This window comes from Manacus candei, unplaced genomic scaffold (assembly GCF_025592945.1).
Source record: "Manacus candei isolate 608988 ecotype Guabito, Panama unplaced genomic scaffold, ASM2559294v1 h1tg000020l, whole genome shotgun sequence".
Lineage (NCBI taxonomy): Eukaryota > Metazoa > Chordata > Aves > Passeriformes > Pipridae > Manacus > Manacus candei.
In genome coordinates this window covers 514,713-530,325 of record NW_026138068.1, presented here as the reverse complement: position 1 = coordinate 530,325, position 15,613 = coordinate 514,713, and the positions used below count along the sequence as shown (strand labels likewise).

Genomic DNA, 15,613 nt, shown 5'->3' with positions numbered 1-15,613 from the left:
TATTTGTTCTGATCATCTTCGAAATTTCTCCCTCTTCTGCCAAAGAATTGCTAAGGATTCTTAATGCCATCTCTTCGCTGTGGTCCCTCTGAGTAGCTCAGGGACACAATTACAACCACCTCAGGTGTGCCTGTGCCATTTGATTTTTGTTCTTGCTACCAACACTGAGCAATCAGTCCCAGTTGCTCCAGTGTAGACAAAACCAGAGGCATCCACAGCAGTGCCTTAGCAGCAACTGCAGAGAGCAGAGCTCATGGAGACGTGCCTGAGGCAGGACAGAGGGCCAGTGGTCTGACTCCATTAAGGAAATGCAAGGCAGCCCCCAGGAAGGAGGGAAGTTGCCGTAGATCCCTTGGCTGGCCACGTGTCAGGCTCACAAAGCATCTGGGATGCCCTGGCTGCAGAGAAGTGGGCAGAAAGCTGTCCATGGGGTCTTACAGCTGGAGAGAGGTAAGAAAGCAGCTGATAAAACTGAATTTTCCTCAGGCAAAGAAAGATCTCTGGTCTCTGCGCCCTGTTGTCTTCTGATGTTTTTTTTTAAAAACTCAACAGAGCAACTCCTCCTCATTCCCCACCACCACCCCCCAACAACAAAACAGCGCAGGTTCGCTGGACCCTAAGAGAAACAAACGTAAGCACCTCTTTGGAAAACACTCCTGAGGCCTGCGGCCATCCCGCATTCCTGAGGAGGCTGAGCCTCCTCCCCAGTGCCTGCCCAGCAGGGCAGCCGGCTCTGGGCTCTGGGCTCTGGGCTCAGGGCTCAGGGGCCGGGCTGCCGCTGCCCGCTCCCTGCACCAACATGCCCGCGCTGAGCCCCCGCAGCGGCTCCGACCGTTCGGGCGTGGCCGCGTTTCGTGCAGCCCCTGCTCGGGGCACGGCTGCTCAGGGGAGCAGAGGCAGCATCTTCACCGGGCGGCGTGTTCTGCCATATTCATTCAAAGGACAGCTCCGTGTCTGAAGTGCTGCCAGACTGAGCGACGAACACCGGGAGCAAACAGCTGCCACGTCCTCATCCTGCTGCTTGTCACGGCAGCGCAGCAGAGCTGGAAGTTTTGCAGCAATGTAATAGGTAAGGGGTATTTATTTGGATGAAAACGAAGGTAAAAATCCCTATTTCCCAGTTGGTTTGACCCCTATTTACAAAGATCTAGTAATGCATGTATGTAGAAGAAATATCTACAGGAGTGAAAATGTGCCCTGCTAATATTAAAAGGTACACGGTGGAATTTTGCCTAAGGATAAAATGTAATTTTAATTGAAAGCTGCTGTAACTTGATAGGGAATATCCACAACAGTCTTGAGGATCTACTTTAAAATACAGTTAAAGAGAGACAACTCCCACCACTCTGTCTCTTAGAGCTACATGTCCTCTTTGATCCATCCATGGTGCTTACGATTCCTGAGAGACACACATACTGCCAGTAGTCTGAGCTCATTAATATTTATATGATACCTTTCATCTGAAGATGTGCACTTTGCAATTATTAATTAAAAACAATTTCACAACCCCCTAAAATTTAGCTCAATTTCATAGCTTACAAAACTGAGACCCAGAAAGTTTGTGTGTCCTTGCATGAGACACAGAGATTAGAAATGTGGAAGCTTGGCTGCAGGAACTCCCTCTTTCACGAGTAACTTTTGACAAGGCAGCACAGGTTTCCTTTGTCAATAAGATGCACCATGAGCCTGAAATACCCAGGCAATACTGAAAGGTGAGTGAAGGGAATCTTCTCTTTCATTGTGGTTCTTCACACAGCATTTGCTTGCTTTTTAGAAAGACTCTTTAAAAGTACAACCTGGAAATGGTTTGTCAGCCCTGCAGACCAGACCCTGAGTGAATATTTACCTGAACATGTTGGGCCTTTCCCTAGCACCCTGTATTTTAGTTCCCGTGTAAGAGCAGATAGAAGGGATGGTGGGTTATAATGGACACCAGACGTGTGCCCTCTCCTCTCAGTCCTTCCTGGTGCTTATGGAATGAAGGAGCTTGGCTCAGTATGAGACTGATAACAGGAGGGAGGGCTTGCCATGCGATTAGACCAGTTCACTGTAAACACCTAAGTTGCACAAGTGGCTCAAACTTTGATCTTTTTGTTGTGGAAAAGAAATTGGAGACTCTGAAACCTGCCCTCAGTCACAAACAAGGAGGTGGACATTACTCAAGCCAAATTGTGGAAACATAAATACAGTAAAATGTGATCAAAATGGAAAAAGCATTTCTTTCTTCCCCATCCCTTGCTCCCCAGTGTACAGAGTCTGCTTTTACCAGGGGCTCCCAGTCCGACTTGCCCAGCTCTGTTCGTGAGCGCAGGCCCCAGTGTCACACCTGAAACGCCCAAATCCAAATGCTCCTGAGTGCTGTCTGGGATAAGGTTTAAGCCACAGGTGCAATTAAGCTTTTAAGTGGTAAGCCTATTTGGTTAGGGGCACACCTAGAGCCTGCAACAAGCTGGGAGAAAAACGATCAGTCTTTCAAACTGACAGGCGGTTTCTAAAATACTGCTGGAAGGGTTAAGAAGAAGCTACAGCATTCGTAATTCTCCTGGTATTTACTGTAACAACCCTCTGAAGGAGTCCTCTATGGATACATCTGGCTGTCCTAGTGAGGTGGGACTTGATTTTAATTACAAATCTGGTAATGGATTATCAAAATTATGGTGTTGCTAAAGCCCTGGGCACACTCTTCTTAGTGTTCTCTTCTTTTCCCCTCACACCCTCCTTCCTAAATCTGCCTGGGCAAACACTGGAGCAAAAAGATAGGTCACAGGAGTGTAGGCTGTTAGCCTGTGGTTTCTTTTTGTATTGACATTTGGGGCTTTGATTAGATTTATAGAGGAAAAATGTCGTGGCAGGTTGTCCAGTAAAATGCTGGTGAATATTTTAGGATGCAAATGTTTATAGGCATTCAATGAGCGTGTGAAAAATGGGGGATGTGAGACTTGAGCAATTCCTCAACATTCTGATTTCTTTGCACTGTGTCATAGCTTTGCTTTTACAATCATTAGGACAGCATCAGAGAGCTTTGCTTTGCATAGCCTTGAGTTCTTGGGCAAGGACTTAAACATGGAACATTAAGACATGTTAGTGAACGTGTCCTAATTAGTCTCTACTTCGGCTACCACATGCTCAAAGGCCGAGCCTTACCTACACTGCGCCTCAAACGACTTCAACAATACAGCATTTTATCCTAGTCTAGACAAAGTCTTAAGGGTTACGTTGTCTAGTCAACTAATCACTCCTTTTAGTGGGAAAACTGCTTTCCTGTAGGATTGTTTCCTTGCCTGCTTTTTCCTCCTTGCTGTCTCTTTTCTCCTCCTTCCCTCTGCATACCTTCCCTGCAGCAACTCCTGTTCCATCTGCTGTAATTGTAAGCATTAACTATTTAATTGCTGATTAGGAAAATCTCATCACGTGGGCTTTGCAACAATATTGGAGTGGGAGGCAGAGGAAGGAGATGTGTGAGTTCCCAGTTCTCTGTCACTGGCTGACCTGGGAGGGCATTAGTCATTCTTGACGCCATGAGGGTGTTTAACATCTCTTCAGTCTAATGGGTACAACAGTTGAATGGGATTTGGATGTACCTGAGTCCTTGTCATCTTTTGCTGCTGAACTTGCTATTTGACCTTGAGTGAGCTAGGCCGAGGGCAAATGCTAAATGCTTTTTGATTCTTAAATGCAGGAAACATATTAATGCAAAGAACTAGTTCCTTATCTCGTGTAATAAAAGACTGTGGGGTTTTGGAAAGTTTTCTTTTAAGTTTCTGCACCAAGTTGCACAGAGTGAGGATGAGAAGCTGGAGGAGATCTGCAGTTCTCCAAGCAATGAAAGCCCTTTTAGCTCCATGTTCCCAGGCAGCCATATGGGGCTTTTACCCAACTGACTTATTTCCTTATGTGTTGAAAATTCAGCTGGTGACCCCCTTCTCTCCCCCTGGCACCAGCTATTCTGAGCATTCGCGCATTATCAGCATTTCAGCTCCTCTCGGCACTTCCAGTACCTAGTTGCCACAGTGGGATGTTGTCTGTAGTAGGATACTTGTGAAAACTCGGAAGACTTGGAGGGAACTGTGGGCGAGGTGGTAAGAAAAGGTGTGCAGGTGGACTCTGCAACCCACATAGGCAGTCTCGGCCCTGAGGACTTTTTGTGGCTCGTCATAATTGCCAGTTTCTCACTTGGTTTTGCAGGACCCTGAAAGTTGTGTTGGAGATGGGAATTGGACCTTTTCCAGTCTGTCATGAAAGAGAAAGGACTGAAATTTTTGGATAATTGGAGACGACCTAATGAAATTGCCATTGTAAAAGTCAAGAAAATGGTATTCTTAGCAATTAGCAAGGGAAAGCATTTCAGTCAGACTGAAACCATCTTCTCATTTGTTTGGGGAGTTATTGTTAGCAGATGTTTAATTTCTGTAAGCAATTAATATTTGGAAAGCTTAAAAATTGTTTATATACGTGTAAAAGCCCCTTGTATTTTACTTCAGTGAGGGAGTTAGCACTCACACAATGTTTCCTCAAAGACCTCACAAAGACCAGAGCTGGCCTTGACCGTTTTAAAGAACAGATGGGTGTATGTGTATGAGGGTGCAAAGGAGAGGGTAAGTGTATATATGGGCATGGAACAGAAATAAAGAACAAAATATCTTAGAGGAAAGGGATAAAACATGCTAATATACTTCTCGTGCTGTCTGCCTCCATCACTAACAACCTCCATTTCCTCTCCCCCATCCCCACCTCAAAAAAAAAAAAATTCTATTTAGAAAACATCCTTGCAGATCACGTGGCAGCTGGCAAAGGCTGCCAGCCCTTCTGCCAGAGGCAGCTTAGACTCCTGAAACAAAGCAAACTGGGTTGAAATTCTAGGCATTAAAAAAGTAAAGCAGCTGCCTCCCTGACATCCTGGGTCAGACTCTGATTTCAGTTTCTCTTCTGCTCGATCCTGGGTAAAGTCATTGCTATGGTGTAACTGGAATGAGAACTGGGGCTGCTAATCTTGACGTCGGGTACCCAGTGGTAATCCATTTGTTATCTCTGTTACATTTGTGGGAGCACACACACCCACTCCCTTTAGACTGCAGTAATTTATTTGGCCTATTTTATGTCTGATGGTCACTTGAAACTGTACCTCTTGCCTGTCAGCAGCTGTAGTTGTTTTGCTAAGTGACTATCTAAAGTGAGACTTCCTTGTGCAAATGTGTATTTTAGACACTGTCACCAGAAATCCAGTGGTTCTCCCCTCTCCCTACCCCTCCCGCCCCCTTCAGCTGTTTAGATTTCAGGACACATGGCTTAAATGAACGTATGCTTGGAGTTTGCAAAATGGCTTGAATGACAGGAGAAATCGGATCACACAATGAGAGTTCAGAACCCAGCCACCAATTGGTACAGCAGGAGTCTGCAGCTCCCTTACGCTCATTATTGTCTCGGCATAACATCCTGCAATGTGCATTTCTCACGTCCCCCTCCGGAAAATGGGAAGGCAATTGAAAGGAGCAGGCAGAGGAATGTCCCCCCCTGCCCCGGGCTGTCAGCCTCCGCTTTCTGTGGTACCCCCAGGGCTGTGGGTATCGGGGTGGAGAAGGGCCTGCACACCTTATTGTGCCTTCTTGCTTACGCTGGAGAATCTCCAGCTTATCCTGCCAGTGCAGTGACTGCATGTGGAGGAGGGGGAGAGGTTGTGTTGCAAGCTCTGAGAAAATTAGTTGTCTCTATTTTATCTTTTGCAGCTGCAGCACTTTTTTTTTTTCTCCCCTCATCACTCCCCCCTCCCCATGCGAGTGGTATGTCTGAACCATATCCTTCAAAACCAGTTTTCTAAGCAGATTAGATGGGCAGCAGAGACAGCTATGCAATCAGGCAAAAATGTGCACTCAAGCCTTCATTTCATGCAGTGGCCAGAGCAGTAAGTGTCTACCACCTCCATTTTTTTTCTTCATTCTCTCCCTTTCCTGTTACTCTGCAGTGCTGTTGTCTGTCACTGTTGCAGATTGAAACAAAATGCTCATTCTGGTCTTTAATTATATAAAAATTAGGGAGGGGAAGGAAGTTGGGTTCCGTGCTAATACTCATTAACATGAAACGTAAAGCGTGCTCCGGAGCTGCCATGCTCACCATGCACAGTGACATTTGCTCCCTGTGAGCGTGTTGAAGGGTAATCTGGGGATTACTCTCGGGTTCTCTAGTACCAATCCTCCCCTGACCAGTCTGGAAAACCAGTGTGCAAGTTTACTGCTCCTTCGAATTCAGTAAACTCTCCTGGACTGCCACTGCATGTGCATTTGGTCTCTTGTTCCCCCACATCTTTCAGTGCTCCCTATCAGCCTTGTTGCATGCTAGGAATCTGACAATAATGGTCCTCACCTGCTTTGAGATATCATGGGAACTCTTAAGCATTCGTATTGGTTTCATGTCTGGTCTCCTATAGGACAACAAACTGAATTTGGGATTAAGCTTTCCAGACAAGTTTGGAAACCTTATGGCTTATTCAGTGTGGGTGGAAAATGGGGATAGGTTAGTGGGCTGAGTGACAGACCTGAGGAAGAGAGTTGAGTAAGATTTGGCTGTCTTCCAACAGAGGAAACAGAGCAAAGTGTCCTAAGAGCCATTTGTTGCTCCTCTGGAGGAGAGGAAGAACCCAGAGCAAGGTGATCAAGAAATGCTTTTTACTGTGAGTCTGGAGAAGCAGGGAAGAGATGTCGTATGAAAAAACTAGGAAAGAGAAACTGGGGATTGAGGTTTGGGGGGAAAAAGAGAGGGAGAGAAAATAAACCTTTTATTTCCTAAATAGGACATGGAAAGAAAAACTAACCTGAATGCTTGGTGTGCTTTATAGGGTAAGAAAGAAGCTACTAGAGGCCCGGACTAATAGTTATATTTGAAATATTGATAGAAAAATGTGCTTTAACATGTTGGCATGGTGCATTTGATTATCTTCTGCTGATCCCTCAAAAGTAAAGAATTACTTTGAGAAGAGGAAAAACTTGCAAACAAGAGAGACTCAGTCTTGCTGGCACTAAAGGGGGTGAAAAAGTGGGTGGAAAGCTGGTTGAATGTGTCAACCACAAAAGCGGTGAGATACGGTGGTTGTGAATTCAGGTTTTAAAACCCAAGGAAATCGTGCAGAGATCTCTTTCGCGCTGACTCGTAAATAGCATCTCTGGGTGTGCAGCACTGCCAAATTTACCCTTGTTACAGGGGCAACTTCCAGTCAGTTCCCACCAAAGCCATGTGCCATCTGTTTGAATTACTTAGAGGAAAGGTTCGTCTCCTTATTCCCCTTCGATTAGACGTGACAGATTAATGTCTTTGAGGGCAGATCACTGTTAGGCTAAATCTTTCTCTGGTTATGATTCCTTATAACTATAAAACAGTCACGGGGTTATGGGGTTTAAAAAGAGAGGTTTATTGCAGTTTCCAACACTGAAACTACAGGCTAAGTGTCTCTCCTTGTCCTCTTTTTTTTCAAAAGTAAATCAAATCTGTACACACACACACACACACACACACACACACACTCACACTCTCCACCTTCTCTCAGATCTACAGACCTGGGGGAAGAACACACATTACAGGAATAACATTATAGAGTCTACAGAAAAATTACTAAAGCAGCTTTCTGTGAATACATACTAATGCTCCTCTGAGTCCTCTCCACTTGCTTTAAGAACTGCTTGTTTAGCAGGAATTGGTGGCACCCCTAAGACTTGGGGCAGAGCTTGGAGCCATCAGCAGCTCCAGCAGCACTTGTTTCTACCCAGCTCTCATAAAAGCTGTGTCTGTGCCTCGGCTGGAAGCAGCAAGGGATCGACCCTTCAGACATCTGTTGCAAACCCTCTGGTTCAATACTTGTCAGACTCTGAACTAGTCGTTAAACTTGGTTGATGAACTAAATCCTGCAGTCCTTGGGTCACACCAGGAGCTCTGTAGGAGGCAGGAGGGTCTTGATATTGCTATAATTTAAGTTCCCTGCTGAGGAAATTTTTGCAAGAATGAACCCTGTTCATTCCATTATTTTTAAGACAATTTGTAAGAATGCTGCTGTGGTCTGTAGGAGACTGATCTGAGTTTTCCTTGGAGTGGCATTTTCAGGGAAAAGTATAGTTTCCTTAAAATGGAAACATCTTTTTTTCCTAGAAAAGCCCAATGCTGGATTTCTGATCACCTGTAAAACTAATAAACTAGCTTTTTACCAGAAATGTTCCCTTGACCTGTCTGTGCTGCCTGAATGGGAATACCCCCTTTGCTTTGCTTTTCTCTAGCTGGTCTGAAAGGCTTCACTCGAGATTGGGTCAAAACACTGTGCTGGATTCCAGGTTATCCTCAACTGCTCAGAGAACTGTTGTCTCATGTCCTCTTCTGCTGGACTCCAAGGGCCTTGGCCTTCCCATATGGCACTGCAGGGCTCCCAGAGGCCGTGCTGTGCCACAGGAGACCCTGGTGTGTGCTATGGGAGCTGCCTTCCAGCCAGGGGGTCTGACCCAGAAGTGAGCCCAGGGTTACCAGGCTGCCAGACTGCAGTGGTTGAGGCAGTGCAACACTGTGGGAATAAAAGCAGCTCAACAGTGTACTGACTCAGAACAAAATTTCTCAGGTCAGGTCACCAAACCAAAATGAACCAACTTTGGTTTCAGTAATGTAAAATATTCCATTTCAAATGACACAAAATGTACTGGTGTTCATAAATAGGTTTCCTTTTTTTTGTTTCTTTCTTTCTTTTTAAACTTGTGAACTTCCGTTCTGCAAAGAGTCTCTAATTTCAGTTTTTCTCCCCGAATTGGGATGGGAGCAAATGTTGAAATACTGGAATTTCTTCCCTTCTGGGGAGGAGGCAGCTGATGAGTAAGAGCAACCAGTTTCAGGGTTAGGAGAGCTGACTCTGAAGCCCTGTGGACTGGAGCAGAATGATGGAGGGCAGATAGGTGATGGAGGGGAGGGGAACACACTGGCAGAAGGAGGGAAGTAGGAGACAGGAATGAGAAGCAGCAATGAGGGCCAGAACAAAAGAGTAAGGAGGAGAGAGCTGGATTTCTACTTGGCTCCTGGGCTGTAGGAACAGCTACGGTTTTGTACTGTGTTACTGATGGCCCTGCAGAGCTCAGCACCTTCTGCCTGGCACAGTGACCAGCACACACTGAGGCTGGGGCTGCACCAAGAGCTCTGGTCACGGAGGAACTTCCCGGGAGGGCAGGGGCTGGATGAGGTGGGGCTGGTGGGTCTCAGCAGTGCACGACCAGGCAGTGCTGCAGCTTTCACTTCTGCTCATAGAGCAGTCGAGTCCTTTCCTGCTGAGGGAACAGGGGGTGAATGCAGGACCAGAAGATGAGCACTTCTGAGTTCTCAGCTGTGCTCTGAGCAGGGCACTGCAGCCCTTGAGAGTTAGAGACTCAGCCACTGAGTCTTTTTCTGAAAGAACAGGAGTACTTTTTTCTGGTGTGACTGGGAAGGAGCACTAGTGACCGTTCCTAACACACTGCAGAGTGTTTATTATGCCGATGTTTTTATTATTTAACAAGTTTCTTGACTCTCTTTTTTATATATACCAAATTGATACACTCCATCCATCAGCAATGCCCTCCAGGAATGAGTAGCTAATTAGAGAGCAGGACTTGTGAAAAGACAAACCCGGGTTATGCACAGAACAGGTTTCTCCAGTATTTATTGCCTACGTTACTGGCCAAGCTTCCTTGTAAGTAATAGTCAAATAATCGGCCTGGGTCCTTTTGTGAATGGTTTGAGTCTGTGTGGTCCCTCCTTTGTTAGAGCAACTCATGGTTTCTGAAAGCTTCTGCACCCCCTGTTCTGAACAGCAGAGCCTGGTGGCACCAGCTGCTTCTGCCTGGAACAAACATTTGCATGTGACATTAAAAAGAAAAAAAAAAGCTAGTTTCAAAATGTATTTTCTTTTCCTTATCCTCTCATTTTTCAGCCCTTCTTAAAACTCTGGAAATATTTAAAAGATGAATATATTTAGCTTTTGCTACAAGCATCTTTTTAAACAAGAAAGCTTGAAGAGGAAAGAGAAATCTTCCCTTCAGAAATAAAACAGCAGCCAGTGTTTGGAAATATTTTAACAATAGACCATATGGGAGTCCCAAACTATTAAGCTTTATTATTCAGAAGGCGGAAAATGTGGTTTGATATTCAATTGATATACAGCATAAATGAGAGCCGCAAACTCGGCTCCCTTGAGCTGGGATTCAGATGTTCTCTTGAATATAATAACTAACGCTTTGGCCTAGTTCCACAGAATGCATCCAGCCTGCTGATCACAAGCCAAGAAACTGTAGGCTTTTTTTTTTTCCCCCTTCCCCTCTCTTCTCCAAAGTACTTTCCTCTCCTGCCAGCTTGAGCTTTTGGCCTGAATATAAATCTCCTGATACTGGATGCATATAGCAAATGGGGAGGATGCTAATAGTGCCCAGCAGTGGAGCTGTGTGCGCGTGTGTGTTTGTTTTTCTTCTCCTTTAATGATAAGGTTTTCCCTTCACCATGTGCTGTCAGGGGATTAGACTGGTCATCCTAGGTGGGAGCTTCTTTGTTCTCGCTTCAGTGTTTGTTTCTCAGTGCTGTGGGAGCAGGTGAACATCTTTTGGGGTTACTGTGAAGTGGTGCCAGAGACCATGAGAGTGTGGAATTTATTAGGGGGAGAGAGACTGGAAGTGGTTTCAGTTTCTTTTCCTTTTTTTCCCCCCCCCCCCCCCCCCGATTTGACTTGCATATATTTATAATAGCCCTTTCCCCTTTCTGCCACGCCTCTCTTAACTTTCTCTCCTAAAGGGAAAAGAACCTATAAAAGCTGCTCATAAAATATTACATCCAAGGACTAAGATTGTGTGTATGCAACAGGAGACTGATAGTTACAGATATGTAATCAAGTAATGGCAGGCTGGATCACCCATTTTTGGACACAGGATCCCTGATTCACTCTGTGCAGGATGGACCAGCTTTGTCAGTGTGAAAGTGGGAGGTGTGGTGTGAAGGAGTTCAGGGACACAAGAAATGGTCTTGTGCGTCTTGCAGCTCAATGCTGTCCTGAAATCCTGAGCTCTGTGCTGTCTTTGTCAGAGAGCTCCTTTGGGATGCCAATACCAGCCTTGGAAATGACTGAACTGTGTCCACGGAGACTCTCTGCCCTCTGCCCCTCCCCAGATCCTGCCTGGGCACAGACCTCAGGCATGGAACATCATGGAGATGGTGATGTTTGACAGTCCTACCACACCAAGTCATAGTCTAACAGTCTAGAAACAATCTGAACAGAGGATGTTGTTTCTCTTCCCTTCCTGTAACACATGCAACATGACATGGCTTTGTGTGTATTTTAAGTTATAGGTGTTCAAGAGTTCGCAGATTTTTTTATGCTGCAGGACCTGACAAGCATCTATAAGTAGTTCTTCCTCCAGTTTTGGGACCAACATCCTCAGCTTTGTTGAGTCCTATCTTTTCTAGCCCCTCAGAATGTGAAAGAGCCTTCTCTGTGGTTTGTGATTTCCCCTGAGGAGGCAGGAGACTCCAGCATTAACCTATCTGGCGTTTTTCTCTAGAAGTGAGATGAGCCCAAGAAAAAGACTCCCACTTTACGTGTGAGTCCAGGAATGCCTGTAATACAGAACACTGTAGAGAATATCCATTATGCATGCTGAATGTGAAGTTTAGTTTTGGCTTCTGTCTTTCCTCCCTTTCTCTCTTCGGTTGTTCATGATAGCTTAAATTTTCCATGTTTTTGTCTCAAACCACACTCAAATTTTTTCCTTTGGGGAAAACTGGAGCAAAATCAATTTTAGTGCAATTTTTCAAGCTTCTTTGACTTGCACCTACATCTGTTTAGTGTGGGGGAGTGGAATTTTATCATAAAACGTTTGATTTATTTAATGTATTCAATAAGCATCGAAGATGTGCCAGGTACTTTCTCAGCCCTTTTGGATGAGAAATCTTGCAAGCTAAGAACTTAATAAACAAAGAAGTTCCAGAACTCAAAATTTCCCTGCTGTTAAGGTCTCCATATATCTAAGGAATAAACCAAGTTTGAACAAAGCAGATCCTGAGACTTGTAAAGTACAAAATGTCACATGCTGCACTGATGAGATCTAACGTGATAGGAACAACTGGTTTCTTTTAACATATTTCTTGATCCTGTTATGTGCCCATCTTAAAACAAACTCAGCTGAGATGTGTCCATGCACCAGCTCTATTTTCATTGCAACTGAGTCTATTGGCAAAGCCATTGCTATGGGTGTAGGATGCTGTACCAGGGCTCATCTAAACAGGGTCATTGATTCAGACCAAGGTAAGTTACAGATCTGAATCTCAGTTAACTTCATCAACGTAGCCAGGAGGTGATTGGGAATAGTTAATAAGGAATAGCTGTTCTGGAATAATCCCTTTTTAAGACAAACCCTCACTCTTTCTATAATTGCATTCCAGGGAGCTATTCTGTTCTGAATCAGCATGGGATAGAGTGCCTAGAAGACGTTCAGCCCAAGCACAGCTAGCGGTGAGTGGGGCAATGCCCTGGTGCCACATAACCAGTGAGCAGCACAACAGCAAAACTGGCTGCCTGTACATCTCTTTAGAAGGCAACTGAAAGTAATATATCAAAATCACGGTACAGAGGCCTCTCTCTTAGCAGGGATGAAGTATGAGCTGCCTGTTACTGTCTGAGCATTAACCTGGTGTTACGGACAGAATTCATGTCTCAGCTCGTAACTGATCACTGATTTGATTAAATGTTGGGGTGTGGAAAGGACTTGTGTGCTTTTTCCCAATGTGTGTATTTACATTATTATGTGGGAGCAATCAATTTATCAAACCCATCTGATTATTCAATAGTGGGGAAAGACAAGTGTTGGGAAGAAAATTTGTATTGTTTTTAAGGTAGATGGAAAATTGGTTTAAAGACATTTACACAATCCTTTTTTTTTTTTGAGGAGAACCTACACTAAGAAACTAATCAAATAAAAGAAAATCCAATAATTTATAATTGTCAATTATTTATAATGCCATGAAAATTTTCCTGCAGCATAAAATTTTGTGCTTGTCCTTGCCAAGGAGGATGGGCAGGAGCAGAGATGGTGCTCTTCTGCTTCAGTGCAGTGTAGTTGTGATATAGTTGCTGTTAATTCATAGTTCTCCTGACTTTTGGAATTCATCCCTTCCCTTAAAAGGGAGGGTGGCAGCCTGGAGTGGAGAAGCTCCAACTGCAGCCCTTTGAATGTTAATCCACCCTGACTTTCTTAAGCCTCCTACTTAAATCATTATCTTAATGAATCACCATTGCTGCTATCTTCAGTGCTACACAGGAACATGCAAATTTTAAACAGCCTGGGGGAAAGCCCTTTCTGTCTGCAAAGTACTCTGATACTTGCATTTAGATGTTGCCATGATAGGTACCCTGGATACTCCTTTCTGCCTAACCCCATGGATAGATCCTGGGGGGTAGCTATTCCCAGTGTGTGCCTGCTGGGCAGCTCTGGGGCTGCCCCGGAGAAGGGATGGATGTGGTGACTGTGAGCAGCAGCTGGAGCTGGGGCAGTTGAAGCCAGATCACTGCAGGTTTGTCCCTCACTTGCAGAAGGCCAAGGAGATAAGGGAGTGAGGATGGGGGTCCCGTTTTGACTTTGGGCAAGTTTCTTCACCTCTCCACTTGACTTTTTTCACAGCTCAAATAAGCCATGCAAATGTTAACACATAACTAAATTTTCTCCCAAGTAGATATCAAAGAATTTGATACAACTGGAAAATTACCAGTTTGCTACAAAAACTTAGTGTTTGAGAAAAAACTGAACATAGATTGCAGTGCCTTCACCATCTCCAAGACTTTCAGTATATTGTGTTGTCCAAGTTTCCCCTTGAAGAGTCAGCTTGGCTGGCATTGAGCTCTGCCCACTTCAGCTCTCTGAGATGATCACTTGAGAAATGTTTACTTGAGAAATGTTTACTTGTAAATGCTGGGCATGCAGAGAGCCATGTATGGATGTTTCAGATGGCAAATCTTTGTGGTTATTTACAATATGTATTGAAAGATTTGATTCCTTTATTCATTAAACCAAGAGCTGGGGAAGCTGTTTCATGCAAATGTCCCAGATGATAAGAAGAACCCATCTCAAATTGCAAAGTCAGTTCATCCATTGTCGCTTTTCTGTGGCTTAGAAGTAGAGCCCATTCCCTTACTATGGGTGAATTTTCCTCACCAGTGGTAGCTCTGCTTCTGGAACAATGGCAGGATAAATGTGGAAGATACCACGTGAACAGGGATCCTCTGGTCTCAGCTGGGAGAGGACCATATTAACAGAATTGAGCTTAAATGCATTTTCTGTGCCAGCATTATCAGTTGTCAGTTCCTACTGGGAGAGTTATGCCCACAAGAGGCCAGAACATTTATCTCATGAAGGGCATCCTCATTCTTCACAGCTGAATCTTCTCTGTAACAATTTGAGCTGAAGCTAGATGCTTTTGGACTGAGAAGAAAGCAGCTTCTCAGTTGGTTACCAAAGAAAGGGGATGTGAGCAAACAGTACTTTTTGTGGCTCACAGCCTGGAGTCCAGTGTGAGGCAGGAGATACTGTCTGCTCCCTCACCTGCTTGTGCACACCTTCCTGGAGAGCAGCAAGGAACGAGCCCCATGACTCAAGGGACTTTCTATCCTGCCTGGTGTGGCTCTGAGCAGGCTGCCACTTCCTTGTAATAGTGTTTAAGACACTCTTTGTGAACTGCTTTACAGGGATAACTTTTCTGCTTATTGTGAGCAGGCTGCTGTGCTCTCTGTATTCAAGCTCCTGGCTGGTTCTGATCCCTCATGGATGGCAGCATTTTATAATACAGGGGGTAAATTAACTGGGGAACCATCTGTTAGATTCGGGACTGTGAGAAATGTCAGTCATTGTGGGGATTTCAGAAGAAATATCAGAAGAGATTTATACATGTGTGTATAAATAGGTGTGTGTACATCGTGTATACATTTCAAAAGAGAAAACAGGGGTGACTGACACTTGAGGCTGAGTGCACAACTTAAACGGAACTTTTTCTCATTCCAGTCTTGGAAAGTCATGGTGATGGGTGTGGGCAGGTCTCTGGCTGACTTTCTGAATTCTCTTTATGTCAGAGCTCCAGCAAGGGATTCCTCATCCTGTTGAGTAAAAGTGATGTTAGTTCCCTTAGGAAACAGAAGGAAAGGAATTCTTCTCCACAGACCTTAACACACCCAGTGTTATTTTTGCAGGCACGGTGTGGAAAATGTTCCCCAAATGAGATATCCAGAAGGAAGGTTTAGGTTTTGATATGCTGGACTGGATGACTTTATTCCCCCAGCCTTTGTGTGCTATGTGTAGTTGTAGATTTTCATTGATGCTCAAAGGCTGTTATTCCTATAGTTTGCTCATTCAAATTCAGAAGGTTGTAACTGTGGAAGTAAAATGTGTCTGTGCTATTATTTTGTTAAGCTGTCTTGAGCTCCTTTTGTTAACTGTGTGTTCAGAGGAGTCTGTGTTTGCTCAAATTACCTGCTTGGTTTTCTGGTCAGGTGTGCTGAGATTCAGTGTTTCAGTTCATAACTTTGTTTTGTGTTATCTTTTTTGTGATGTGCTACAACTGCCTCTCAGAAATTCTGAAACTGGAGTCAAAC

The 15,613-nt window shown here is 44.6% G+C and overlaps 1 protein-coding gene and 1 long non-coding RNA gene across 2 annotated transcripts in view; one reads left to right on the top strand and one right to left on the bottom strand.

Annotated features, from left to right (window-relative positions):
- LOC127470390 (uncharacterized) overlaps window positions 1-15,613 on the bottom strand; it is a 155,186-nt gene that overhangs the window by 10,446 nt on the left and 129,127 nt on the right. The window lies entirely within an intron of this gene.
- Window positions 1-15,613, top strand: part of HIC2 (HIC ZBTB transcriptional repressor 2) — a 71,879-nt gene that overhangs the window by 28,196 nt on the left and 28,070 nt on the right. The window lies entirely within an intron of this gene.